This window comes from Urocitellus parryii, chromosome 9 (assembly GCF_045843805.1).
Source record: "Urocitellus parryii isolate mUroPar1 chromosome 9, mUroPar1.hap1, whole genome shotgun sequence".
NCBI lineage: Eukaryota > Metazoa > Chordata > Mammalia > Rodentia > Sciuridae > Urocitellus > Urocitellus parryii.
The window spans coordinates 38,765,006-38,791,149 of NC_135539.1; the positions used below are offsets into that span (position 1 = coordinate 38,765,006).

The 26,144-nt window shown below is 48.3% G+C and overlaps 1 protein-coding gene across 1 annotated transcript in view; it reads left to right on the top strand.

Moving 5' to 3' along the window:
• Prkar1b (protein kinase cAMP-dependent type I regulatory subunit beta) overlaps positions 1–26,144 on the top strand; it is a 121,863-nt gene that overhangs the window by 42,315 nt on the left and 53,404 nt on the right. The gene's annotated exons all lie outside the window — the stretch shown is intronic.

Consider the following 26,144-nt stretch of genomic DNA (forward strand, 5'->3'; position numbering starts at 1 on the left):
TGGGAGCTACCTTCACTCCTTCATTCAGCAAGTGTTTATTGAGCATCTGCTGTAGTCCAGACCTGCTGTAGGGGATGGAGATACACAGCCAACTCAGATGAAAACCCTTGGCTTTATGGAGCTTTGTTCTAATAGAAGAGACAAAGAGTGAACAAGATACATTGCTGACAAATAGTGTATGAAGGAATTAGGGAGTTCTAGAGAGAAACCTGAGGCCATGGGACTGAGACTGTAGTGTTGGAGGCCTGGGAAGGCCTTGCTGAGAAGGGAGGTTTGAAGAAAAGCCCAGGGACAGTGGAAGTGAATCAGGCAGGTGTCAGGATTCACAGCAACGGGAGTGCAGGTGTAAAGCCACTGAGGTCAGGGACATACCTGGAATGATTAAAAATCCCCAAGGAGGCCAGTGAGGCTGAAATAGAGCCAGGGAAGAGGCCAGTGATAGACAATGAGGATAGAGGAATGGGGGCCACATCATGTAGGGTCTTCAGACACTCAGGACCTAGGAAAGCTATAGGCAGAGGACTTGCATGTTCTAGCAGGGTCGGTCTGCTCTCTATTAAGATTAGTCTGGAGGGTAGGGGGGATAAGGGCAGAAGTGGAAAACCCACTTAAGCTGTTTTGCTAACTCAGGCGGAGGTGGTGATATCTTGGACCATGGCCATACCTTTGGAGGTGATATGTGGTTGGTTGGTTTTCCAATATCAGGGAAGAGGCTATGTTTAGCCTGAGATGGTTCAGCTGTGAGATTGTTTCCAGTCTGGGTTCCTCTCTTGGTTGTGGGATTCCTTGGAGGCAAAGGAAACAAACATCAATGATGGTGTTGATGGTGATGATGATGGAGATAGTGATGATGGTTATGGCGATGATGTTGGCGATGATGGTAGTAGTGATGATATTAATGGTAGTGGCAGTGATTATGGTGATGACAAAGGTGTGATGATAAAGAAGGTGATGATGGTGATGTTGATGATGCTGATAAAGATGGTAATAATGGTGAGAGTAATATAATTATGATGGTGCTGCTGATGGTTATGGTAGTGATGATGGTGATGGTGATGATGGTGCTCGTGATGGTGATGATGGTGGTAGTGATGGTGATGGTAGTGAAAAGGTTCACACAAAGATGATGATGATGGTGGTGATGGAGATGGTGATGATTGTGACTGTGGTATGACAGTTATAATGATATTCATGGTGATGGTGATGATGCTGGTGCTGATGATGCTGATGATGAAAGTGACAGTTAAAATGATGGTGATGGTGATGGTGGTCAATAAAGATGGCGATGATGGTGACAGTGATGTGATAATTATATTGATGGTAGTCATGGTGGTGATGGTGGCGGTGATGCTGATGAATTTGGTGATGATGATGACAGTGACATGATAATGGTGATATTGATGGTGGTGATGGTGGTGTTGGTGAGCTGAGGGAGATGATTATGGAGATGGTGACAGTGATATAGTTGGTGATGTTGATGGTGAAGGTGATGATGTTGAGCACTAATTACTACATCACACTAGGTTCAGGTAGCCCATATAATCTTTCCACACCGGGCTTTTCTCGAAGTCACTGAGATGAATGTTGGCTTGACTCCTCATTTCTTCTCCCCTCTCCTGCTATGTAACTCCATGGGGTTTGGAATGGGGTTGATCCGCTGAGCTTTAGGAGTGGAACTTGTTTTAAGTCAGTCCAGATGAGCTCATTCATCAATCACTGCCTGGATCAGGTAACCCAAAATCTAAGCCAGGGAAATTCCTGAGTCCTGGTTAACAACACTTCCAGGAGAACCAGGGAAGCTTACTGAAGGCTTTGGGGGAAAGGGTCCTGTCTGAGAAGAAATATACTACTGGAAGCCAGCCCTTGTTCTCCTTCTGGAGAGTGGGGTGGGTGGATGAAGCTGATGCTGCTGAGGACAGAAATGGATAAGAATTAGACTTCTGAGTCAAACCTACCCTGAAGTCCCTGTGGTGAACCGCAAAGAGCTAGACATCCTGTGTGGCTCCTTCCATGTGGTCCCCTTGCAAGTGACTCTGGGCTTGGCCATTGGTATGTTAGAAAGTGAGAGGCTTGGCCACTGAGATGCAAGCAGGGCCTCCTTCCTTCTTAGGCCCAGCCGCCATGCTATGAGGAAGCCAGAGCAGTCTCGCCATGATATCATGTTCAGCAGGGCAGAGGCTTCTGGACAAGCCCCTGAGCTCCAGGCTGATGGACACCACCAAATGCCAGGCGTGCAAATGAGCCATCAGCCACCAACTGATCCTATGGGAGGGAGGAGGCTGCCCATTCAGCCCACAGAACACACGGAAGAATGAATGGTTTTGGGGTAGCTTGTTAAACAACAAGAGGTGCTACTCCTTGTAGCACTTGGAGTCAAGAAATCCTTGTCAAATGGAGTTTCCTCTGGCTCATAGCTTTCTAATGATCTGGGGAAGCAAACTGGGTGAAGAGATCTCCCTACTTCAGGGGAGCGGGGGCTGCTCACCCCCAGGGCAGAACCTCCCATTTGTATAGCTTTCTTCAATTCAGCTTGGCTGTGAACATCTACGAGGGAGTTTCCTCTTCTCTTAAGGCGTCAGCGTTTTGTTGGACACAGGAAATTGTGAGATCCACCATGCAGGCTTGGGAACCATCATCAGAGTTTCTAAATACTCGATCAAGGGACTCCTGAAAAGGCATCATGTATCTCAAGGTCCTTTCCGTGGAAGACACAGCTTGGAGGACTTTGTGCTAGCTCCTCTGAGTCCGTGTGGACCAGGGCTTCCCCCCTGCACAACCCCCGTAAGCACACGACTTGAATAGTCTGATTCATCTCTTGCAAGAAAGAACCTCCTATGGTGAGTCCTTCTGTGACCTTTTAACAGGTGATACAGTGGAGATTCAGGGGTAAAGTCACTTGCCTGCTGTGGTCACAGCTAGGCCAGGCCAAGCCAAGGTCCAGCTTGGCTTGTGGTTCTTCTCCACTTTGTAGGGGGGACTCCCTCTGTGAACCTGGGGGCCACAAGCCCCTTTGTATTGGCTGCCTGCTTGGTTCTGGGGAGATGATTGGGTCAGAGGAGATTTGGGTTCTGTCCTTGAGCAGTCCCTAGATTCCCAACTCAGGAGAGTTTTAGTGCCACACAGGAGGAGCCCAAGGAAGCTTCCAGAAGGCAACAGTTTAGGTCCTATGCCTCTGAGGCTCCTTATCCAGTCTGACAATGCCAGAGATCATGTTGTGAGAAAGAAGAGGCTGAATAGCCCCCAGAGGGATGGGAGCAGGGCTGCTGTGGGGTGAACCTCAGGGATCTGCCAACACATGGGCTGGGCCAGCTGCTTCTGTGTCAGACGACCTTGGATTTGGCTCTATCCTTCTGCTTGCTCACTTTGTGACCTTGGTGGATGACGCAACGTCTCTGAGCTTCAGGCAGATTCCCTCTGTCCTTAGAATCAGGGAGGTCAGAGGCAGATAGGTGGCCAGTCTCAGGCTCGTGCTCCTGCCACTGCTTCTGCATTACCAGGTGTTCCCACCGCATGGTCAGCACTGTGCAGGGTGGGAGTTTGTGCAGGAGACACAGCAGGTACAGCATGGCAGGTGAGGCTCTGCTAGTCAGAGCCAGAGCCACAGAGACAACCTCCTCTGGAGGAGGGGGTGGTCAACCCAGAGCTGGAGATTCTGAGCAGTTAGGTGGCACATCTGGGCAGAGACTGGCACGTGCAAAGGTCCAAGGACTATAAAGAACCTGGAGTGTTTGCAACTGACCGGGCAGGTGGGTAGGGAGCAAGGGACAAGGCCACCCTGGGGGCAGCAGTGACTCTTGAGTGCTGTGGTCCTCTGGCCGGGCCATGGACCTCATACACACCCTCTCCAAGGGCCACTCAACCAAGGGTCAGGGCCCCCACTGGTGTTGCAGGTGAGCCAACCTGGCCCCTCCTCAGAGGGGAAGGAGGCACCTTCTCACACCATGGGTGGTACCCCAGGGAGAAGCCTCCAGGACACTAGGCAGTGGGACAGCCACACTCTTCTTTTAAATAAGGCACTAGAATCATTATGCACACAAAACTTGCTGTGCGATATATTTCCAAAGTTAACATTAACCCTTTTTAAATTTAATAATTATTTATCAAAAAAATGTGGATGTGTTTACATTTAGTCAACCCTGTGCTAATCTAAAAACTATATTGAAAAAAATTGAACTCTTAGAGTCATGTTCTCAGGGAAAAAATTCCAACTGTCTTTGACAGAGACGCATGGTAGGGTGAACAATAAAAAACTTTAAAGTGTGTTTTTATATCAGGATAAAAAAAAATTCTGTGGGAGGATGGGATAGAAATGTCTAGTTGATAAAAATAATAAAAGGGAATGATGTGCAAATTCCAACTCTTAAGAGGTTTTTCCTCCACGGTGTCTTGATTTGAGTGGCTACTGAGGGCCCAGTCCGTGGGATTTATATCTCATTGGCTGTATTTAAATGACACAGCAGTTAAAATGTCAACTTTTGTAACAGACTAGCCATGACTCCCTTTTACAACTATGTAACCTTGTAATAGAACATTCTGGATGTGAAAGGATATATAGTTTAATTCTGCTGGTGCTCACCTGTATTCTCAGCAACTCCAGAGGCTGAGGCGGGAGGACCCCAAGTTCGAGATCAGCTTCAGCATATTACTGAGACCCTATCCAAAGTAAAATAAAAAGGGCAGGGGATGTAGCTTGGTAGTAGTAGAGGACCCCTTGATTCAGTTTTCAGTACCACAAAAAATAAACAAAAAAGAAAGAAAAATTTTTAGGAAGCACATGGGCAACATCCAAAGGCGGGGATTAAGGAACAACACAGTGGGTACTGTCTGGGGTCTTGAATCATGAAGGATGTGGGAGAAGGAGGATGGGAGAAGGAAGGAACAGCCATAGACCTGGAAGAGGCTAGGCCAGTCATACTGGCCAAAGGTGAGGGATTGGGTGGGCTGGAAATGGATAGTATGTAGACTGGGTGACAGGCCCAGACTTGGACAATGGATTTTGCTGGAAGACTGGCATTGGAGATGAAGGAAGAGAGTGACAAGCTGGTCACCTCCAGGCTTGGGGTCTGTGGTGCCCTCCAGCATGGAGGTGGTGGGTACACACAAGTCTGAGTGGCTGCTGGATGAGAAAGAGAGGCATCAGGTGGCCAGGCATGTGGTCCTCGTGGACTGCTTAACCTCCAACTCTGATTTATTCCCTGTGTCCTGGCTGCCCCTTGGCTCTATATCTCTGCATCAGGCACTGGGCAGAGGGGCCTCTGCCAGCCCCCGACCCCCATCCCTGCCCAGGTGCTCCTGCTACTTCCTTCCCTTGCTTGGCCCTGCAGACACTACCTCTCCACTCCTGTGTGAGGTGAGCTAGGCTAATGGACTTTTTGGAGTTGGACCCTCTTCCTGCTGTGATTGGGCTGATGGCCAATCGAAGCATTTAAATCTTGGTTTTTAATTTAGTTTGTTTAACATGGCTTACTCTTAATTACCAGGGCTATAATGACCCTGTAGTATAAAGTTAAGCGTCTCTCTGAGCAATTTCCTTGCAATGCAATTTTAGATGGCCCATTGTGAGTTCAGAGGGTTTGGTTGGAAAGATGGAAGACTTTTCTAAACGATGCTTTCATGGAAAACAAGGTTTAATTGTTTGGAAATAATAATGATTTGGCAAGCCGTTCTATCAGGAAATGTGGTTTTGCTTCTCTTCTCAGTAATTTTATAGCTGTCATTAGCCAGAGCTCAAGGAGGAAGACAGAATTTCTTGTGTCTCGTGCCCCAACATGGATTCACTTGGTGCTTGGGATTGCAGGACAGAAAACATTCATGCATTTGGGTTTCCCTGGTTTTGGAATTTACCCACCGTCTGTCGAGAGGCACTGTAATCGTTCTCTTCAGGTTGGGGTCACCAGGTCGGGGGACGTTGAGCACTTGGGAGACAGGTTCTTGGGCTTCTCTGTCTTGCTGAGTCAGGTGTGGACTTGGGTTTTGCCAATGACTTTGCCTTCCCCAGGTCCTAGATTGTGAGCTGATGACTTATCAGAGTCTCAGTTTCCTCATCTGTCACATGGGGACTACAATGGCACCACCGCTGGGTTCTGTCGCAGGGTATATATGAGATGACAGGTGTGGAAGTTCATGGATTGCTTGTCGTTGGCCTGTAGAAGCTATGAAGGTCCATTTCAGCCTTTTGTCCATTGAAGTGGTTTCTGTCCTGCTTCCCAATAGGCATGTGTTTAGTTTGCAACATGTCACTCTGTGCAGGTGGCCTGGATAACCACTGGGAAGGCAACATGTCTCCTCCCCTGTTCCTTCAGTTGAATGGAAGTCGTAGTTTTGCATTTATTAAGTAATTAGAGAATTATCAGAGTAGGGTAGGTTGTGTTGATCTTTCTTCCAAGAAATCTGCATGAATGAGATCTTCATATATATATAAATTTTTATTTATTATTTTTAGTTATACGTGACAGTAGAGTGTATTTTGACATATTACATCTACATGGAGTACACCTTATTCTAATTAGGATCCCATCCTTGTGGGTGTACGTGATGTGGAGTTTCACTGGTTTGTATTCATATATGAACATAGGAAAGTTACGTCCCATTCATTCTACTGTCTTTCTCATATGAATGAGATCTTAAAAGCATCCATGGAGTTTGGCTGGCTTAAAAACACCTGGAGCTCATCTTTGCCTTTCTGCCGATTACTCTTGTGCCTGAGATTCTGCTAACAGGCAGGAAGAGCCTGGGTTGGGGGCTGCAGGACTGACTTCTCCCAGTGACCTTGGGCAGCACTGCCTTCTCTGTCCTCTGAGAGGTATGGGGGAGGATGTGGGTGGAGGAGGAGTTGCCTGATTGAGGTCTCTGCCAGATTTCTCATTTGCATTTCCAAATTTGGGATCTGCCATGAATTTCAAGGCCTTTAGCCCACCCCTTGTCCATATTGCTCCTTATTTAGAGGCTAAAAGGAAGGCTTGTTGCAGACAAGAGGCCTGTCCTCTGTCACCTCCATGGGATCACATCTCTTCCACGTTGCCCAGGTCCTTCTGAGCAGGCTTGGAGCTCACCTCTACAGTGTATTGGTGCCCTTTGGTCAAGGGCGTCTGTCCATTCTGGCCTCCTTGGAGTTGGCTTCCCTGGAGAGCTGTGGAAACATTTGGGAGAGAGGCCTGGCCCTGAGGGAGCCCTGGAGTGGGGCCTTTGGCTGGGCTCCAGAGGCACCTAGGCTCTGCCAGGTTGAAAAATCTCTCCATCAGAGGGTTGGGAACAGACCCTCTCCTCTGAGGGTGAAAACAAGCTCTGGATTCTCCTTCCCAGGTGAACACACTGATGACTGCCTGGGGTGGGGAGACCACCTGGCAGCAGGTTGGTGGGGGCCCTGGAGGAGGGATGCTGGGCCCCAGAGGTCTCTTCTAGTTGGAGCCTCCCTGAAGAGTGGGGCGGCCAACAGAGCTTCCCAAAGAAACCCTCTTGCTTGAGGGAGGGGAGGTCTGGGTGTTGGAGAACATGTACCCCTCAATTCTCACATGCCAGTGTCCAAATACACCCCACAGTGCCAGGCAGGGTAGGGGGCAGAAGCCAGAAAACAGCCACTGTCAGAATAAGAGCATAATTGGCATCTTTTTTTAAAAAGATATATTTTTAGTTGTAGTTGGACACAATGTCTTTATTTTGTTTATTTTTATGTGGTGCTGAGGATTGAACCCAGGACCTCACATGTGCTAGACTAGCACTCTACTGCTGAGCCACAACCCCAGCCCCCATAATTGGCATCTTAAGGATGCTTTAGATGTGTGTGGGGGGTGGTGATGGAGGGGCTGGCTTGTTGCCTGAGGGTTCACTCAATCCAGGACAGAAACTGCGTATTGTTGGCATCTCTGCAAGATGAGGCCAGGGCCATCTTGTGGCTCAGCAGGCTGTGGTGACCTCTCCTCTCTAGTGTCTGCAGAAGCAATTGCTTCTCATGCTGTGGGTCTCTGGGAGGGGATGCTGGAGGGCTGGGGAGGATGGCCTATCTCTGTTCCACTATCTGGGACCTCAGCTGAAAACCATGTGTGACTTGGAGCAATGGAGTGGCTGCCGTTGGGTGACCTGGGGGTGTCTGGATCCTGGCTGGGAGGACTTACATCCTGGGCTCAGCTGGATTCTGAGAATGGACAGGCCCCAGCTCTTCCCTAACACTTGGACTTCCTCACAGCATGGCAGCCATGGCATAGTCAAATGTCCTGTGCGGCAGCCCTGGGCCATCAAAGGCCAGAGTCCCAACAAAATGTGGAAGGGGAAACTGTGAGAGACTCCACATGACCAAGCTCCAGAAATCCAGAGCATCATTTCCAACTTCCTCTCTGAGGGAGGCAGGGACCAGGCCTGTTTCTTTCAGGACCCCAGGGCCCAGCACTGCGTTGGCATGCAGTAGGCTTGACCTGGGAGAGGGAGATGTGAATAAACCCGGCCATGTTTTGGGTACAAAGTTATCAGTATAAATAAGCAATTTGAGGGTGACATAAAACAGTGACTGAATATAGTAACAGGAAGTTTAAAATAAGGCTTCTGTTCTTTCTCCTTTATAACAGGGTTGTTCAGCTATTTTCAATCTAATTGTTGTGACATTCACACTAATAGCCCAAGGACTTTACTGAGAACGAGCTGCGTACTGGGTTCCATGTTTCATGTGCACTCTCTCAAGTCACCCGCTCAACAGTAAGACTCTTGTTATCCACCTCATATAGAGGGGATACTGAGGCTTTATCATGGCCCAGTGACCATTTAGGACAGGATTGGCGCGTGTGTGACTTTTGAGGCAAAACCCTTGCTGTCCACTCTGCTGGTGCTATTGTGGTTGACAAGTCTTTGCTGCCTAACCAAGCAGCTATTTCTCAGCAGGAGTGCATGGGCAAAATCTGCCTCCTAAACAATTTTATTGAAGCATAATTCATTTCTCATAAAATGTACCCACATGAGTATCCATGCCGTGGTTTTTAGTGAAGTCACAGAATTAAGATCCAATCTTTGGGCCCATCTATCTCCCTAAAACCTTTTCCCTCCTCCGTGCCTGCGTGCACTGTCCCTCACTTCCACCCCAAGTCCGTTGCTGATCTGCTCATCTTTTCTGGACATTTCAAGTAAGTGGAAATGTACTCTGTGGTCCTTGGTGTCCAACTTCCTTTATGGGGCATGATAGTTTTGAAGGTCATTGTACTTACCACAGTGTCTGCACTTTATCTTCTTTTTATTGACAAATAATGTTCCATCGGATGGATCTACCATATTTTATCTACTTACCCTCTCACTTTGAACATTTGGTTGTTTTCAGTTTGGGGCTGTTATCAATAATATTGCTGCCCAGTGCCGTGGGGCATACCTGTAATCCCAGTGGCTTGGGAGGCTGAGCCAGGAGGCTCATGAGTTCAAAGCTCAGCAACTTAGGGAGGCACTAAGCCACTCAGTGAGACCCTGTCTCTAAATAAAATATGAAATAGGGCTGGGGATGTGGCTCAGTGGTTGTGTGCCCCTGAGTTCAAACCCTGATACCAAAAAATAAAAATAAAAATAAAATAATAATGTTGCTGTGAACTTTTGTGTGCGTGTGTTTGGGTGAACATAGGTTGGGTAGATCCCTGGGGGGTGAAACTGCTGGGTCATGTGCCAACTCTATTTTTAACTTTTTAAGAAACTGCCTATTTTCCACAGCTTTATATTCCCACCTGCAGCATTTGAGGGCTGTCAGCTTTGTGTCCTTACTGACATTTGGTATAGTCTGTCTTTTGATTATAGTCATTCTGGTGGGTGTGAGGTGGCATCTCATTGCGGTTTTGATTTGCATTTCCCAAATGACTAATGACGTTGAGCGTCTTTCCATATGTTTCTTCACCATTTGTATCACTCTTTGATAAAAATGTCTATTCAAATCTGCCCATTTTAAAATTGGGTTCCTGTTCCTATTGAGTTGTAAGGGTTCTTTACCTATTCTGTGTCCACACAGAATAGGTAATTTCTTTTTTTCCTCGCTTTATCAGATACACAAATTTGCCCATATTTTCTCTCAATCTGTGATTGGATCTTTTTCATTTTCTTATAGAGTCTTTTGAAATGCAAATGTTTTTAATGTTGATGAAATATACTTGGTTATTCCTTTTTTGAGTCACTTTGAGCCTACAGTGTGAAGGGTCCAAATTCATTTCTCATGTGGAGATCCAGCTGCCCCTGCATCAATTCTTAAAGACACTGTTCTTTCCCCATAAACCTGTCTTGGTACTCTTGCCCACAATCAATGGACCATGATGCAAGGGTTTCCATTTTTATTCTTTATAGCCTCTCAGTGCAGCAGTACCATCTCTGTGGCTTTCATAATCAGTTTCAAAACCGGGTGGAGAAAGTCCTCCTGCTTTGTTCTTTGGCAAAACCATCTTGGCTACTTCCAGTTGCCTTTCCCTCACTTGTAGGATCCACAACACATGTCAATTTCTATTTTAGAGGCTGTATTGGATTTATAGGTGAGCTGGAGAGAGAACTGTCAATTTCTCTCTGAGTTGAGCTCTCTGGCTGCCCTCAGCAGTGTCGTAGCTCTCATAGAAGACTTGCGCTTCTGCTAAGCACATCCCCCGTGTTTCATCCTTTCAATGCTCTCGTGAGAAGACATGTTCTCGTGGGTGGGCTGGCTTTGGTCTTCAGTGGGCTGCTGGCTCTCACTGGAGGGAGCTGTGTCATGTCCAAGAGACCCTCCTGGTGAGCCAGACAGGCATGTGTGGAAGATTAGCCATTTGCTGTGTTTCTCCGGTCAGAGGCCCTCCAGGGGAGGACCTGTCAGACACAGCGGAACACGTCCTCTCCAAACAGGGAGCTCAGAGGTCTCCAAAGTGGATTTTAATTGTGTGAGGTGTGTTCACGACTTGGCAGGTACCTCTGGGACCTGTTTGGAGAGAAGTGATTCTACAGTAAACATGAGCCACACTGTTTTTCTGGGCATGGGGCTGGAATTTAAATTAAGATGTGCCAAGCTGAGGAACTGCAGGGGTTTCTGAGGATATTTTAGGCTCTCTTTCGCAGGTTCATGCTGAGGCATTTATCCAGGGCCTGCGGGTGCTTGCTGCACATGCTGCCAGAGTCATCCAATATGTGGGCACGGAGTCCCTACCCTGGGCCTTCTCCAGGGGTCAGCAAGAGATATGGAACAGGGGAGCCCGGTAGGAACAAGACTCAGGAGTCCTGCAGAAAGTGGACCTTGGGTATCCATCTGAACTCCCCTGTTGGGTTTATACCATTGAGCATGGGGTATGTTAATTAATCAGATATAAAAATCTTCTTTACCTGAATTTATTTCTGCATTTAAAGGTGCATAGAATACTTACAAACAGCGGGAAGAATGAACGTTTTCCCATTTCTTTGGAGTTGTGCTAAGTTGGGATTGTTTTCTGCCCTAGTCTGTGACTTCTGGCTCATGTGTGTCCTTGAGCACAGTGTCAGAGTGACCTATATGGTGCTGTGAGACACTGTTTTTCCTGACTCACCAAGAGGTCTAAGGAATAGCAGGAAAGGCAGTGAACATTGTGGAAGTGAAATCCTAGTTTCTGTGACCCACCGGGGGCAGGAGTTCTGAGCTAGGACCTGGGGCAAAAACCAAGATATATATCAAAAAGGCGCTTTTTTTTGGGGGGGGGGTATTGAGGATTGAACCCAGGGATGCTTAACAACTGAGCCATATCCTCAGCTCTTTTTAATATTTTATTTAGAGACAGAGTCTCATTGAGTTGCTGAGTGCCTCGCTAAGTTGTTGAGGCTGGCTTTGAACTCGCCATTCTCCTGTTTTAGCTTCCTGAGCTGCTGGGATTACAGGTATGCGCCACTGTGCCCAACTCAGAAAGGCACATTTTGATTTCTTTTTTCTTGCTTTATTACTCTGGCTAGCTCTGTAGTTAAACATTGAAAACTAGTGGTGATGGGAGGTTTTCTTGCCTTGTGCCAGTTTCAGAGAATACATCCAGGTTTTCACCAGGAAGTGTGTTTTGGTAAGTTTTTGATGGCTCTTGTTCATAGTGTTTCCTATCAAGTTATGGAGTCCCTTCTAGCTTATTGCTGCTGGACTTCAATTGAGAATGGATGTTAGATTTTCATTGGTGCATTTTCTGCCTCAATGATTTTCTCTTTGCTCTGTTAGTGTGAGGGGTTCCGTTCCTCAGTTTCTCAGTGTAAAATCAATGACGGGGCAGACATTGATGGTATTGTCTTATATTTTACTTCCAGTGCAGCCTCCTCTTTCTGCTGTGTGATGCACACTCCTGATGTCGCTAGAGTTCACAACTGGCATTTCTGGTGCTGTGTGGCCTGTGTGAGGACCAAGCTCTGTCTCTAGCAGCTGAGCTTCTCATCTCAGAAGGGGGCGGGTGACCCAGGCAGTCTGTCAGGGCCATACCACCCTCAAGTTCTGTGATCCTGGTGTCCTTGAATTAGCTTAGACAGAAAGGCACTGGGGCTAGAAGATGGAGAATCCATGTTCTCATTTGATGGAGCTTTTATATATTTGCACATTTGTCCCACATGGAATAATCCTTGCCTCTGTTCTAGATTTGACTGTATGTACCAACAGGGAGGGTTAGATTAGGACCTTTGAGGGTTGACCTTTTAATTTTACAACAACCACAGAAGGCTTTTATTAGTTATCCCATATTGCAGATGAGGAAACTGAGACCAGAGCTGGGGGTGGCTCACCCAGGTGCATGACTGTGAAGAGGCAGAGCTGAGACATCCTGTTACTCTGAGGAGGACCTGACACATTGCCAGTTCTAGGCCTGTTGCCCTGTCTGTGTCGTGGAGGCTGTGTTGGGTGCAGAGTTGCCTGCACTGCCCACCAAGGTCTGACTCTGGCTGAAGCTTGTTTTGAGGGTGGTTTTTGCTTGCCTGCGGGGGTCTGGGGGATGGGAGAGGAGCTGGCCAGGAAGCTGGAGGCTTCCAGCTGGGTGAGAACGGAAGACAGTGTGGGTGTCAAGGTGCAGGCCTGACCAGGTGGCCCGGCTTTGGGTAGCAGGTGTCCCTTCTGACTGGCAGGAAGTGGGGGCCTTGGGGAATTAGGGAAGGGTGCAGAAGTACAGGGCAAGAGTCTGACCAGGCTGCACCCTGCAATCACAGACTTGCTGGGTGGTGAGGCACCCTTGCTTCTCAGGCCCTGAACTAGAGGGCTGTGCTCATGGGTCCTTCAGAGCCTTGCTCCCCTATAGCTATGTGCCCTTGGGCTAGAGAGCGCTAAGTCTCCTCTGCATTGATGGCCTACTGACCTGGCTGGAAGATGGGAGGTTTGTGGGGAAACTTGAGCCTGGTGGATTCATTCAGATATGCTTTTTTTTTTGGACAGAGGAGAGTGTGTTTAACCAAGTTCTCAGAAGGCCAGCGTCCCTGTGTATTTTAGTCACCCAGGAAAATGGCCTGTCCATTAGTCACCAGCATAGAGATGCAGGGATACTTACCAGCCTCCACAAAAAAGACCAGACTCCCTCCCACAGGAAGGTAGACGAAATACACCATCCAGGGCCAGCTGCAGCGAGAAATCCAGATAATAATACAAATCCATGTGGCTGGAGCTGAAGCAGAGGGCCAGTGAGGGTGGGCCAGAGGGCGATCCCTGTCCCTGCAGGGGGACTGTGTAGGTCTCAACATGCCCAAGGCTGCACAGCTCATGAGGGGCAGTGCTGGGTTTGGCCCACACACTTTGTCCCTGGACCTGGCTCGTTCTGGCCTCCTGCCACCTCCAGCAGCTGGGGGCCTTGATTCCCCAGCACCCCTTTACTTTCCATGCCCACTTGTTCCTGGGTCACAGCTGGGGGTACAGACACTGGGGAGCTGCTCTGTATATCGAGCAGTGTGGCCCAGTGACAGCACTTACCCAATACAGAGGGAGAGAGACAAATGTTAAGGTCTCCCTGCCTCTCTGCCCCCCAGTAGCCATCAGTTGTCCTTACCGGCTGCCAGCTGGGGAGAGGTGCTGGCCACCTGGGGTCACTATGCTCCAGCTGTTGAGCAAAGAGGGAGTATCTGGGTAAGGAACCATGCTGGGTAGGCAGGAGGTCCCCAGGTTGGCCCTCTCCTGCCAGAGTTGGCAACGCTGAGAGTGATGTCTGTGTGGTAGCTGGGGCCACCGCTAGGGCCATGGCTGATGGGGGATGCTGGGCTGTACCTGGGGCTTCTCTACAACACCTGCGACCTTGCTGTCAGAGGCTCCATTTCACAGATGAGAAAACCGAAGCTCAGTGACTGAGTGACTTGCTGGTCACTCAGCTAGTAAGTGTCACCATTGTGATTTGGATTTAGCTTCCTGGTTCCAGAAGCCATTAGGGCTCCTTGCCCCTTCACACTGAGTCCAGAAAACCCAAGAGTCCCATGTGTCCCCTACCTCTTCTCTCTACCTGCTGAGGACCAGTCCTGCTACCTGACCTGGGGGCAGGCTGCTCCCGTGAAGCTGTGCAGGGGGGAGGTGCAGTCTGAGGAGTGGGAGGCAGTGGACATCCCCAGCCTTCTCGTCTAGGCCCGTGTTCCACACCCTGGGGAGAGGCCTGGAGCTCTGCCTTGTCTGCTGGGGCAGGCCAGACAATGGCCTGGGGACCGTCCCTGAGCTCCACAACACTCATCCAATCCTATGCCCTGCTGTCTGGGCATAAATGTAACGTCTGGTCTGGAATCCAGAATTCTGCAGGGACCAGCAGGGCTGGTTTTGGAGGAAGCACTGGCCAGGTGAAGGGAACAGATCAGTGACCCTTAGCCCAGGGAATCGGCCCAGATGGCCAATCTCTAGATTTTTCCAGATAAGCTGGATTTTCTGTGGAACTCTCTTGTTTTTCTTTTGACTTTATTTTCTAACCTTTTTAAAAAAATTTTTTGTAGTGCTGGGGATTAAACCCAGGGCCTTGTACATGCAAGGCAAGCACTCTACCAACTGAGCTATATCCCCAGATCCTAACTTTTTTTTTTTTAATATTTAAAACAGAAAAGTTTCAAGCAGAAAATCAAAGGAAGACCTGTAAACCCTTCACCTGGTTTCCTGCTGGCGTTTGGTGTATGCATTTGCCACATAGGCTCCATTGCTATCTTTTCTATCCTCTTGTTATTATGCATTGCTTTTTTGTGGGGAGGGTACTGGGGATTGAACTCAGGAGCACTCGAACACTGAACCACATCCCCAGCCCTATTGTGTACTTTATTTAGAGACAGGGTCTCACTGAGTTGCTTAGCACCTTGCTTTGGCTGAGGCTGGCTTTGAACTCGTGATCCTCCTGCCTCAGCCTCCCGAGCCGCTGGGATTATAAGTGTGCACCACCACACCTGGCTATTATTCCTTATTGTTGAGACCACTTGAGAGTTAGTTGCAGGCAGCAGGTACACACTCCTGGAATATTTCAGTGGGTGTTTCCCAAGCCCAGATTTGTTTAGAGGAAACTTGTCACACACAGGGCTTGAACCTGGACACAGCACTCTGGGCTGTTTTGCCTGTTGCCCAGGTTCAAGTTCCACCCTGTTCCTTGTAGGGTACAGAACAATATTTCGGTCATCCAGAGCCGTCATTGCTACTCTCAGGAGGGTGGGGGCAATGGATGGCACAGGCTTCGTGGCATCTCAACCTGGCACTGGGAGGTCAGCACCTGCAGAGAGGGCCATCTGTGCTGCTGACTGAGAGGTCCTGGGGCTCATCCTACATCAGGAGGGGCCAGTGCTTTGTACCTGCCAGAACCAGGCATCTAGAGAACTTGGGAGGCCCAGCAGTGCCTATCCTGGCCGAAAGATGCCTGCCTATGGCTCCCGTCACCCGACTGGAGGGCCACAGCCAACCTCTGGACAGGACCCAGAGGTTAGCATGGCCCACCATATGGGTACTGGTCACTTGGGAAATGTGGCTCACACCAGACTTCAGTGCATCTTAAGAAGTGCTGTCCAGATACTACAGATAATAGGAACTATGACAGAAAGGACAGAAGGTACTAGAAGGCAGGAGAGGAGAGGACAGGTGGCCCCTGAGTGGCTGCTGAGGTTCATGTCTGGAGGGTGGGTGGCGTGTTCCAGGCCAGGCCGAGGTGAGAGTCAAGATGCTCAGCCACTCTTGTGAGCAGACTTTCTCTAGCTGTAGTTTGTCTTTCCTGAGTTCATTCTCTGCCCTGGTGATCCTTCCTTCCCCAGCAATCCTCCTTCAACACACACACACACACACACACACACACACACACACACACCCCTCTGTCTCTGTTTCTCCCTGCTCAGACCCTGGTAGAAACAGGTCCTGCTTCAGAGTGCAGTGACCCCATCATCCCAACCTGCTGCTCCTGGGCTGCATGGGACTAAAAGTGTGCTTGGGTGGACCAGAGAGTTAGGAAAGGAATGGGGGCACCGCCCCTGACTCCTAGGACTCAGAGCCCCGTGTAAGCTTGGGCATAAAGGGAAGGAGAAGGGAGGACAAATGTCAAGAGGGTTCTTAAAGACAGAAAACAGACGGACATGTGGTGGGGAGGCCTGAGATTATCTCGCCGTGTGGCTTAGAAAAACCTTCTAAGTGGTGTTGGGAAAACTGGGTGTCCACAGAGAGAAGAGTGAAATCGGACCCTTGTCTTACACCACACACAACAATTACCTCAAATGCACTAAAGACCGAGTAAGGGCTGAGACTGGAGCTCCTGGAAGAAAGCCTGGTGGATACTTCTGGGCACTGGTCCTGGCCCCGGCCTTGGCCGTGACCCCAAAGCAGAGGCTGGGAGCAGCTGTTAACCGGTCGGTGCTCAGATGGATGCCCACAGTGCCACCTCCCACAGTAGATTTTCTGCCCAGATTTGGAATCAGTTTTCCTGCAAGAGTTCTGCATCCTTTTGGTGGGAGATTGGTCAGGGACCCTAGTGGAGGCTGGAGGTGACTGTCGGTGACTGTTGCTGGGTATTTTCTATAGGCAGAACTGGATTTCTCTTTTAAAGGTCAATATGTTATGAATCCACTTTGGTACTTCCAGTTCAAATTCAGGGCTGCAGGTTTCTTATCTTGTGTTAACAAAATCTGGTTAATTTTCTGTCTTTGTCTTTTCTCCTGGGCTCAGTAATACCCATCAAAGAATCCGTCACTTTATTCCACAACATATATTCCTTATCTTAGAGGAACAATGGCAGATTGCCACTTTCCACCAAATGGTTACTGAGGATGTGCATGATTTTTTTTTTTCTGGCTACTCTGTCCTTGGGCCTTACTGTGTTTCCAAGCCACTTGACCTAGCTCCTGTCTGTGCTTATGCTGCCAGTTGGAGACACTTTCAAATTCATTTGCTACTTTAAACCATTGATTTGGAAGTATTGTGTGTGTGTGTGTGTGTGTGTGTGTGTGTGTGTGTGTGTGTGTACTGGGAATTGAACTCAGGGATACCCAACTACTGAGCCACATCCCCAGCCCTATTTTGTATTTTATTTACAGACAGGGTCTCACTGAGTTGCTTAGCACCTTCTTCTGCTGAGGCTGGCTTTGAACTCATGATCTTCCTGCCTCAGCCTCTCAAGCCGCTGGGATTACAGGTGTGCGCCACTGTGCTCGATCCTAAGTATTGCTTTTTAAGTCTTAATGTTGTTTTTTAAATAACTGCTTAACTACTAGCCTGATTCCAAAGCTGTTCCACAAGCCAGGTACAGTCAAAGAGGTTTGTGTGCCAGGATCCTGGTCTCCTATGCACACGGCTCCCCACCGTCCTCCTCAGGTTTGAATGAGGAAATGTGCAAGTGGGTTGTATCCTCTCCCACCTTTCTCAGGCCCCCGCATGCAGTACTTTCCTCCACCTCCCCTTTTCCTTTAACAGTGTCCTGGAGATCACACGTTAGCAGTTTCAGAGCTGTCTGGAGGACACTCCTGGTGCTACACCGTGACACACGAAGGGGGATTTCCTCTGTCCATTTCTTAGAGGAAGAACCCGAGCCTTGCCAGGGTGGGCAGCAGAGCAGGCCTGGAACAGGGTCTCTCCTTCCAAGTTGGCAGATGCTGTGTTTCTGGGACATAGGTGGCTGAACGTGCCAGCTGTCACAGGATCTTCTTCTTGATCCACCTGTGGCAGAGTCCTGCCAAGTCCCAGAGGTTGCAGGTGTGGCTCACAGAATCCCTAGCTTGTGTTGAGGTGGGGCTGGCTGTGCCAGGGTTATGGGCTTTGCTGGCCAGGGTGGTCGCTGTGGACCCGAGCCGTGGGCTCTGCAGGGTGGGGCTGGTGGTCAGGGGAGCTGGCATTGGGGCAGCTGCTGGGCAGATGGAAGTAGAATCTTGTCTCGAAGCTGGCCTCTGGGATCTGATACTCACTGCGGTCGAGTGGGTGGTCCCCAAGCAGACCCCTGTGGTAAGAGGAGAGATGTCTTTCTACAAAAAAGTGCTACGTGGTGTCTGCCAAGATGTGAGGTTGTTTAAAGTCATGATTTTTATATACGACGTGATAGGGAAAGATAAACAGAACCCAGCTGGCACCTGCTCCCTCCTGGGGCTCTGTCGCCATGCAGGGTCATTCCGAGATGCTGTCTTTGTGTACAGGCATGGGGAGTCCTGGGAACGGGCTGCCCACTGGTTGCTTTTTTATTTTATATCTTTCTTGGAGGTTGCTCCACATCAGGACGTAAGGACTCCTCCACCCTCGGCCTCTCCTTGGCTGTGTGGGGTTCCTGATGTCCTCAGAGGCTGTGAGCTTGGGTGGTCCCTGCGTGGGTCTGCAGGTGGTGGAGTGGCTTCTGCACTGCTGTGACGGGCGTTCCTCAGGGCTCATGTGCAGGGCCAGGAGGCACACCAACTGCAATGTGTTGGCTTCCCTCCAAGTGCCTTCTGGTCCTGGCGCTGCCTGGCCAGGGGGCTTTGGGCCAGTGGCCAGCTAGAGTGGGTCTCAGGCTCCATACTTGTGTGGTGAGCCACATGGTGAGAGGTCGGCTGTTGTCACCTCTGGCTACAATCATATTCTGTCCTGTTGAATCAGCAGGTGCTCCTAAAACTCAATTAAAATCAGCTGTCGCACTGTGAAGTTAGGAAAGGTCGGGAGACTCCAGGATTCCTGTCTCCTTTAGATCCGAATGTTCAGGTGCCCTGCCCTCATTCCCCAGTTCAGAACAGTACTCCCCGAAGTCAGGGCTGTCCCCTGACTGGGTCTGCAGGCATGGACTTGGTGATTTCTCTACCCTTGTCTATCTCCCTGGGCCTCAGGACACCTCCAGCCCTAGAGCCTGGGGCTTTCTGTGGTCATGTCAGTGGCTTGAACATGGTCCCCAGACCCTTTAACACAAAGCTTTCTTATTTTTTTAATATTTATTTTTTAGTTTTTTTAGGTGGACACAATAACATCTTTATTTTATTTTTATGTGGTGCTGAGAATCGAACCCCATGCCTCACGCATGCTAGGTGAGCGCACGCTACCACTTGAGCCACATCCCCAGCCCCTAACACACAAAGCTTTGTTAGCAAGACTAGGGCAGGACATCTGGTCCCCTGGGGGAACCCGCCTTCATGTATCCAGTCGTGAGATTTCAGGAAAAAGGAAAAAGGTACGGACCAAATTAAAGTCACAGAATCAAATGGACCCAAGTTTGTGATGTTTTCCCCATTCAGGGAGCCATGGAACCCCACTGCAATAGGCTAGGTCCTTTGATTGACAGGAACTGGGCATTCTCTACCAGGACCTGGGCAGGTCACAAAGCCCTGCTGCCTCCCACCAGGGTCCTTGCTGGCCCTGTTCTCCAGCCCCAAGCTGGAGCACTTTCTGTAGGATGACCATGGGACTGGGTCTCCCCTGCAGATGGGTTGCCAACCCACCCACCTGCTTAGCTGCTCACCTGTTGGGAGCCATGGTTACCCTCACCTGGCCTGGCTGGTCCCCTTTGTCCCCCTTGGCACCTCTGAAGTGACCTGGTGGTAGGTGCGTCTGGCTCCTGCTCTTGTCCAAGGTTGGGGCTGCACTTTGAAGCAGTGCTGGGAGCCAGTGATTGGTTTTGCAACTGTGGAAAGAAAGCGTACCCCTCCTGGCCCACAGAGCCGGGCCAGCTATTCCCAGGGCTGCTGCTGCGGCTCTCAGCCCACACGCTTGGAGCCAGGTCTGATGACTGCGGCAACGCTGGCTGCTGGAATCTTGTGACGGCTGTGGGCTTGAAGTCTGCAGGACACCTTCAGCCCAGAGAACATCCCCTGCCTTGGGGGGGGTGTGACAGGGGAGGAAGGTGGCGGGTAGGTGGGGGACTGTGAACATCTCGGGATCTCTGACTTCCACCCATGCTGGATGTGGCCTGTGTAACGGGAGTTCTGGGGAGGGGACTTCTCTTGCCAGCTCTGACTCCTGGGGCCACACCTGAGTTGCTGTGATAGATCCTGCAGTGACTGTGCTTCCGAGACATTGCATCCTCTTGGGTTGGCAACATGGGCACCTGTCCTGAGCTGCAGAGAGGAGCAAGTCTCCACCCCTGCAGGAGGGGCTCAGAACCAGGTCCCCGGTGTGTTGCATGATGGGGACCATTGTATAACTACTCTGAGGACCATGGGGCAGGGGCAGGTTGTGAGGAGGCCTGGTGGGCTGAGATGGACAAGGATCTCGAGCACTGCAAACCTCTGCCCAGTCTGCTGAGGACAGAGGAACCCAAACTCGCTCTCTGGTGGGCACTTTGCCCTGAGTTGCCAGCCAGCCTGCCCATGGAGAAGCTGCACAGGCCCAGGCCTGGCTTAGATGGAGGTGCGGTCGAGTCTGTTTCTGGCGGCAGCATCCCGCACCTGTCTTTGTTCTTCCTTTAGTTGGAAAGGCCCCAGGCAACTGTCTGCAGAACAGCTGGCCTATTTCCTCTTCCAGGAATGACATTCTGGAAGAAAATCCGGGGAGGCAACCCTGCCTGACCTCTGCTGAACCCTGGGGCCTGGCAATCATGGCCTCCCACCCTGCCGGCCACGTGGGGACCTGTTCCCGTGGCTCCAAGTCCCATTTGTCAGTCCTTCAGTGAGAGGAGATGATGTTTCCAGCCCCGTGCTCGGCTCCATGTGGGATGCACCTTGGAGGCCATCGCTGTCTCTGGTCGACCGTGTGCTAGAACCAAATGCTGCTTCTCCTGCCTGCCTTGCCCAGTGCCAAGGAAGCCGCGATGTGCCGACTGATGTTCGCAAAGCAGCGTGGGTCCCTTTTGCTAGTCCTTGCTGGGAGGTGAAGATGGCAGATGGTTTCCACTCTCCCTCTAGCCACAGCTGTCACCCTGGGGTGAGGCCTGTCATGTTTGTTGAATGAATGAATGACAGAAACCATCCTCTTTGGCGGCCACTCCCATTTTGCAGTTGACTTTACAAGGTGGGGATTGCGTCATCCCCAGGGCTCAGCACAGTGACAGGCATATGGTAGGCTCTCCGAAAACACTGTGAGGGCTACGTCAGAGGGGAGCACGTGGATTGCTGCAGCACTTGTGTGGCTCACCCAGGGGTGGGCACTGGTGCCCCCAGGATGGAGTGATTGGATGCAGAGCCAGGTTTGGTCCTGGGGGCTCCCGGTCAGTGTTGGTCCTTGTCCCTCCATGGAGGGTGGAGCAGTCATGGGCAAGCAGGGTGGCATGGATCTTTGCAGCTCTCTACTTATTACATGCCACTGAGCTGAGGCAGCCATGACCATCCTTTCTCATCCCGCTCCTGTCAATCACACCAGAAAGACTTCAGACTTGTAGCTCAGAGTCGTAGGCATGAGATTATAGAAGGGATGGAAGAAGGGAAAAGGGGACACTCTCAGGGGAGAAAGGAGTCCTCTCAGAGTCCTCTCTAGGGCTCTCTTGCCTTCCACTTTTGTTGTGGGATCCCAGCGAAGTTTCCAGAGTCCCACCCAAGTTTACATCTTCACTTTGGACAAATGGCAGGGTGATATCAGACTTTCCATTCCCCTCCGCCATGACACCTCTAGCCCATGCTTCATTTCTAATTTCTAAACCTGTTCTTACAGATTTTATGGTTTGAGGGAATTATCCTTATCTCCCTGAGCTCTGGGATCTGTCTGTGTAAGGGTCACAAAGGCCACCCTCCTCCTGTCCCGCTTCAGGGTAACTTGTGTTCTTTTTATCAGCATTTCGGGTCCATATTTCTCCTGCAGATAACAGGTTGTTTGCTGAGGAATGTAACGTATCCGGTTGACTTAAGCCAGGCAGGGCTGCAGGTAAATTGCTTTTTTATTTAAAAAAAAAAAAAAAAGAGTATGTGGGGTAGCCCAGTGGGCCTAGTTTATGGAATTATTCCCTTAACCTCATATTTCCACTGCTCAGATCCGTTTCCTATCAAACTGGGCCTAAGCCTGTTGTTGACACACTGTGTGGTCCTGGGGGAGTCAACACCTGTCTCAGCCTCAGTTTCCTTACTTACCAAGTTCGAGGTAGAAGGAGAGCCCCTGGAAGCCCCTGTGAGTGCTCAGCAAACACCAGCTCCCTGTGGATCCACCACTCCACTCTGCCAGTGTCCATTAAAAAATCCATTTTTTTTTAAGATCGGATTTTTTTAGATTACTCAAACAGTATATTCTATTTACAAGAAAAACCAAGGAATACATTGTTCATCTACCCCATGATCAAGAAAAAACTATAAAACATGCCCATGATTCTCTGCTGCCCAGTCCTGCTGCCTGCAGTTCCTGTGGACCATGCTGTACATTTAGAAAGATCTGATCATACCACACATGCTGTTTGAACCCACTTTTTTTTTTTTTTTTTTACTAATACACTTTATTTTCTCCAGCAGTTTTAGGTTTCCAGAAAAATTGTGCAGAAAGCAAAGCTGCCATGTTATCCCTCTGCCCATCATTTCCTCCATTATCTTCATCCTTCGTTTGCATGCTCCATTACAATCCATGAGGCAGCATCTATTCATTGTCCATCTTTGGGGGGGTAAGGCGCTGGGGTTGTGGCTCAGTGGTAGAGTACTTGCCTAGCATGTGTGAGACACTGGGTTTGACTCTCAGCACCACATAAAAATAAATAAATAAATAAACAAAATAAAGACATTGTGTCCATCTACAACTAAAAATTTTTTAAAAAATAAGTCTGTCTTTTACATTGGGGTCCATTACTGGCATGGTGCATTCTATGAGTTTCGCCAAACATCTGATTACAGTGTCATGGGAAATGTTGGCTGAAGTCTTCTGGGCTCCACCTTCATCCCTTCTCCCTCAGCCCCTGGCAGCCTCTGATGTCATGATGGTATCTTTTCTAGAATGTGCTAGGGTTGGAACCCTGCAGGAAGTAGCCTTTTTAAACTTGGTTTCTTTCACTTATGTCTGTAAGATTCCTCTGTATCTTTTGTGACTTGACAGCTCACTTCTTTTTGCCTCATGAAATCGCTCCTTGTATGGATATATCACAGTTCACCTAACGATGGACGTGTTGGCTGCTTCTCATTTGTGGCAGTTATGAACAGGCTAGGAACACTCATGTTCACAGGTTTTTGCTTGCCCGTAAATTTCCAACTCATTTGGGTAAATGCTGAGGGGCACCATTGCTGGATGACACAGTAGGCATGTGCTTAGTTCTGTAAGAAACTACCAAACCATCTTCCAGAGTGGCTGCACATTCTGCACCTCCCCCAGCAGTGGGTGAGGGTCCCTATGTGCTGAACCTGGCCATTCTGACTAATGCGCAGTGGCATCTCATTGCTGTTTTAGTTTGTAATTCCCTGATGGCAGATGGTATTGAGCATCTTCTCATATGCTTACTTGCCCCCTGGAAATCTTTGGTGAGGTATCTCTTCAGATATTTTGCCCGTTTTTAAGTTGGGTTGTTTTCTTATTGCTGAGTGTTAAGAATTCTTTAGATATTTTGGATCCATACTCTTTATTATCTATGTGTATTGCATAGATATTGATTCCTGTTCTGGGGCTTATCTTCTCAGTCTCTTAACAGTGTGTTTTGTGAAGCCCAAGTTTTTAATTTTAAGGAAGTCTTGCTTATCTTTTTTTTTTCTTTCATGGAACTGGTGTTTGGTGTTGTATCTAAAACATCATTGCCAAGCTCAAGGTCACCTGGATCATCTTCTCTGTTATCTGCTAGGAGTCTTGTTGTGTTTTAGTTAGACCTGGGGTCCATTTTGAATTAAGTTTTGTGAAAGATGTAAGGTCTGGGTCTAGATCTCCCCCATGGATGTCAAGTTGTTTCAGCACCATTTGTTGGAAAGATCTCCTCTCCCTGGGACTCCATTCTTGTGGATGCACTTCTGGTTTTCTCTTCTGTCCCGTTGGTCTGTCTGCTCTCACCATTTCCATGCTGTTTTGATGGCTGTAGCTCTGTTCTGTCTTGGGGGAGGGGGTGTCTCGTTTTTCCAACTGTTCTTTTGCCTCTGTATTGTATTGGTCATTCTGGGTCTTTTGCATTTCCATCTGAACACCAGAACTCACTTATTGGTAGCTACAACAAAATAACTTTCTGAGATTTTGGTGGGAATTGCATGGATCAAGTTGGGATGAACTGACATCTTGACCTTATTGAGTTTTTCTATCTCTTCCTCTGTTTAGATTTTTGGTTCCTCTCATCAGAATTTTATAGTTTTGTCATATCGATCACACATTTATTAGATTTACAACTGAATGTTGCTCTTTTCTGGTGCAAATATAAGTGGGGTTGTGTTTTTAAGTTTCAATTGCTCATTGCTGGTGTGTGGGAAAGCATTAATTCTTGTATATTAACCTTGTATCCTGCAACCTTGCTGTTGGGGTCGATTTTTAGTTCCAGAGTTCATTGTTCTCATCATGGTTGATTTTTGGGGGATTTCTACATAAACACTCATATCATCTGAGCATAAAGACAGTTTTATTTCTTCCTTTCCAATCTGCATATAATTTTCACTTCCTTTCTTGTCTTATCACACTAGCTAGATCTTCCAGCACAATATTGGAAAGCAGTGGTAAGAGGAACGTGCTGGCCTTGTTCCTGGTCCTAGCAGGAACGCTCTGAGTTTTTTCATCTTTGAGCACAGAGTCCCCTATGATTCTAATTTACTGAGAGGGTTTTTTGTTGTTGTTGTTTTGTTTTTTTCCTGTAAGTAGGTGCTACGTTTTGTCAAATGCTTTTTCTGCATCTACTGATATGATCATGTAATTTTTCTTCTTAAGCCTGTTGATGTGATTGATTATTTTACTTGATTTACATGCTTGGAATAAATCCCACTTATCCATGTCGTATAATTATTTTTTATACATTGTAAGATTCAATTTACCAATATTTTGTTGAGAACTTACATCTATATTAATGAGCGGTATTGGGTTGTAATTTTCCTTTCCTGTAATGTCTTTGTCTGGTTTTCATGTTAATTCTGTTCTCGTAGAATGAGGTAGAAAGTTTCCTCTGCTTCTATCTGCTGGGAGAAATTGTGGAGAATTGGTATTATTTCTTCCTCAATATCTGGTAGAATCTACCAGTGAACCTGTCTGGGCATGACACTTTCTGTTTTAGAAGGTTAATAATTATTGATTCAATTATTTACAAAGATACAGGCCTATTTGGATTGTCAATCTCATCTTGTGTGAATTTTGTCCCATTTTGTCTCACTTTTCAATGTGTATGGACATAGAGTTGCTCCTAAAATTGCTGTACCATCCTTTTAATACTCTCAGATATGTAGTAATGTCCCCCCTTTTATTTCTGATGTTAGAAATTTGTCTTTCTCTCCTTTTCCCCTCCTTGGTTAGTCTGTCTAGGAGCTTATAGATTTTTATTGATTTTTTTTCAAAGAACCAACTTTGTTTTCATTGACTTTATTACTTTCCTGCTTCAATTCCACTGATATCTTTTCTTTCTTCTCTTTGATTTGCTTCAGATTTGATTGGTTCTTTATTTGGTAGCTACCCAAGGTGAAAAGCGTAGGTTTTAGATCTTTTTTCCAAATGCACACTACAGATTTTCCTCTAAGCATTGCTTTTACTGTTATCCCACAGATTTGGATGTTATATTTTCATTTTGCTCCATTTATTTTTCAATTTCTCTGGAGCCTTCTTTTTTGGCCCACGTTTTTATTTAGAAGTGTGCTGTTTAATCGCCACACACTTTGAGATTTCGCCAGTTATCTTTCTGCCCTCGGTATTAGCTTTGTTCCGTTGTGATCTGGCAGCACACGATGTATGATTTGTATCTTTCATATTTGCTCAGGTGTGTTTTATGACCCAGGATGTGGTCTGTCTTATGGACTGTTTCATGTGAGCTTGAGAA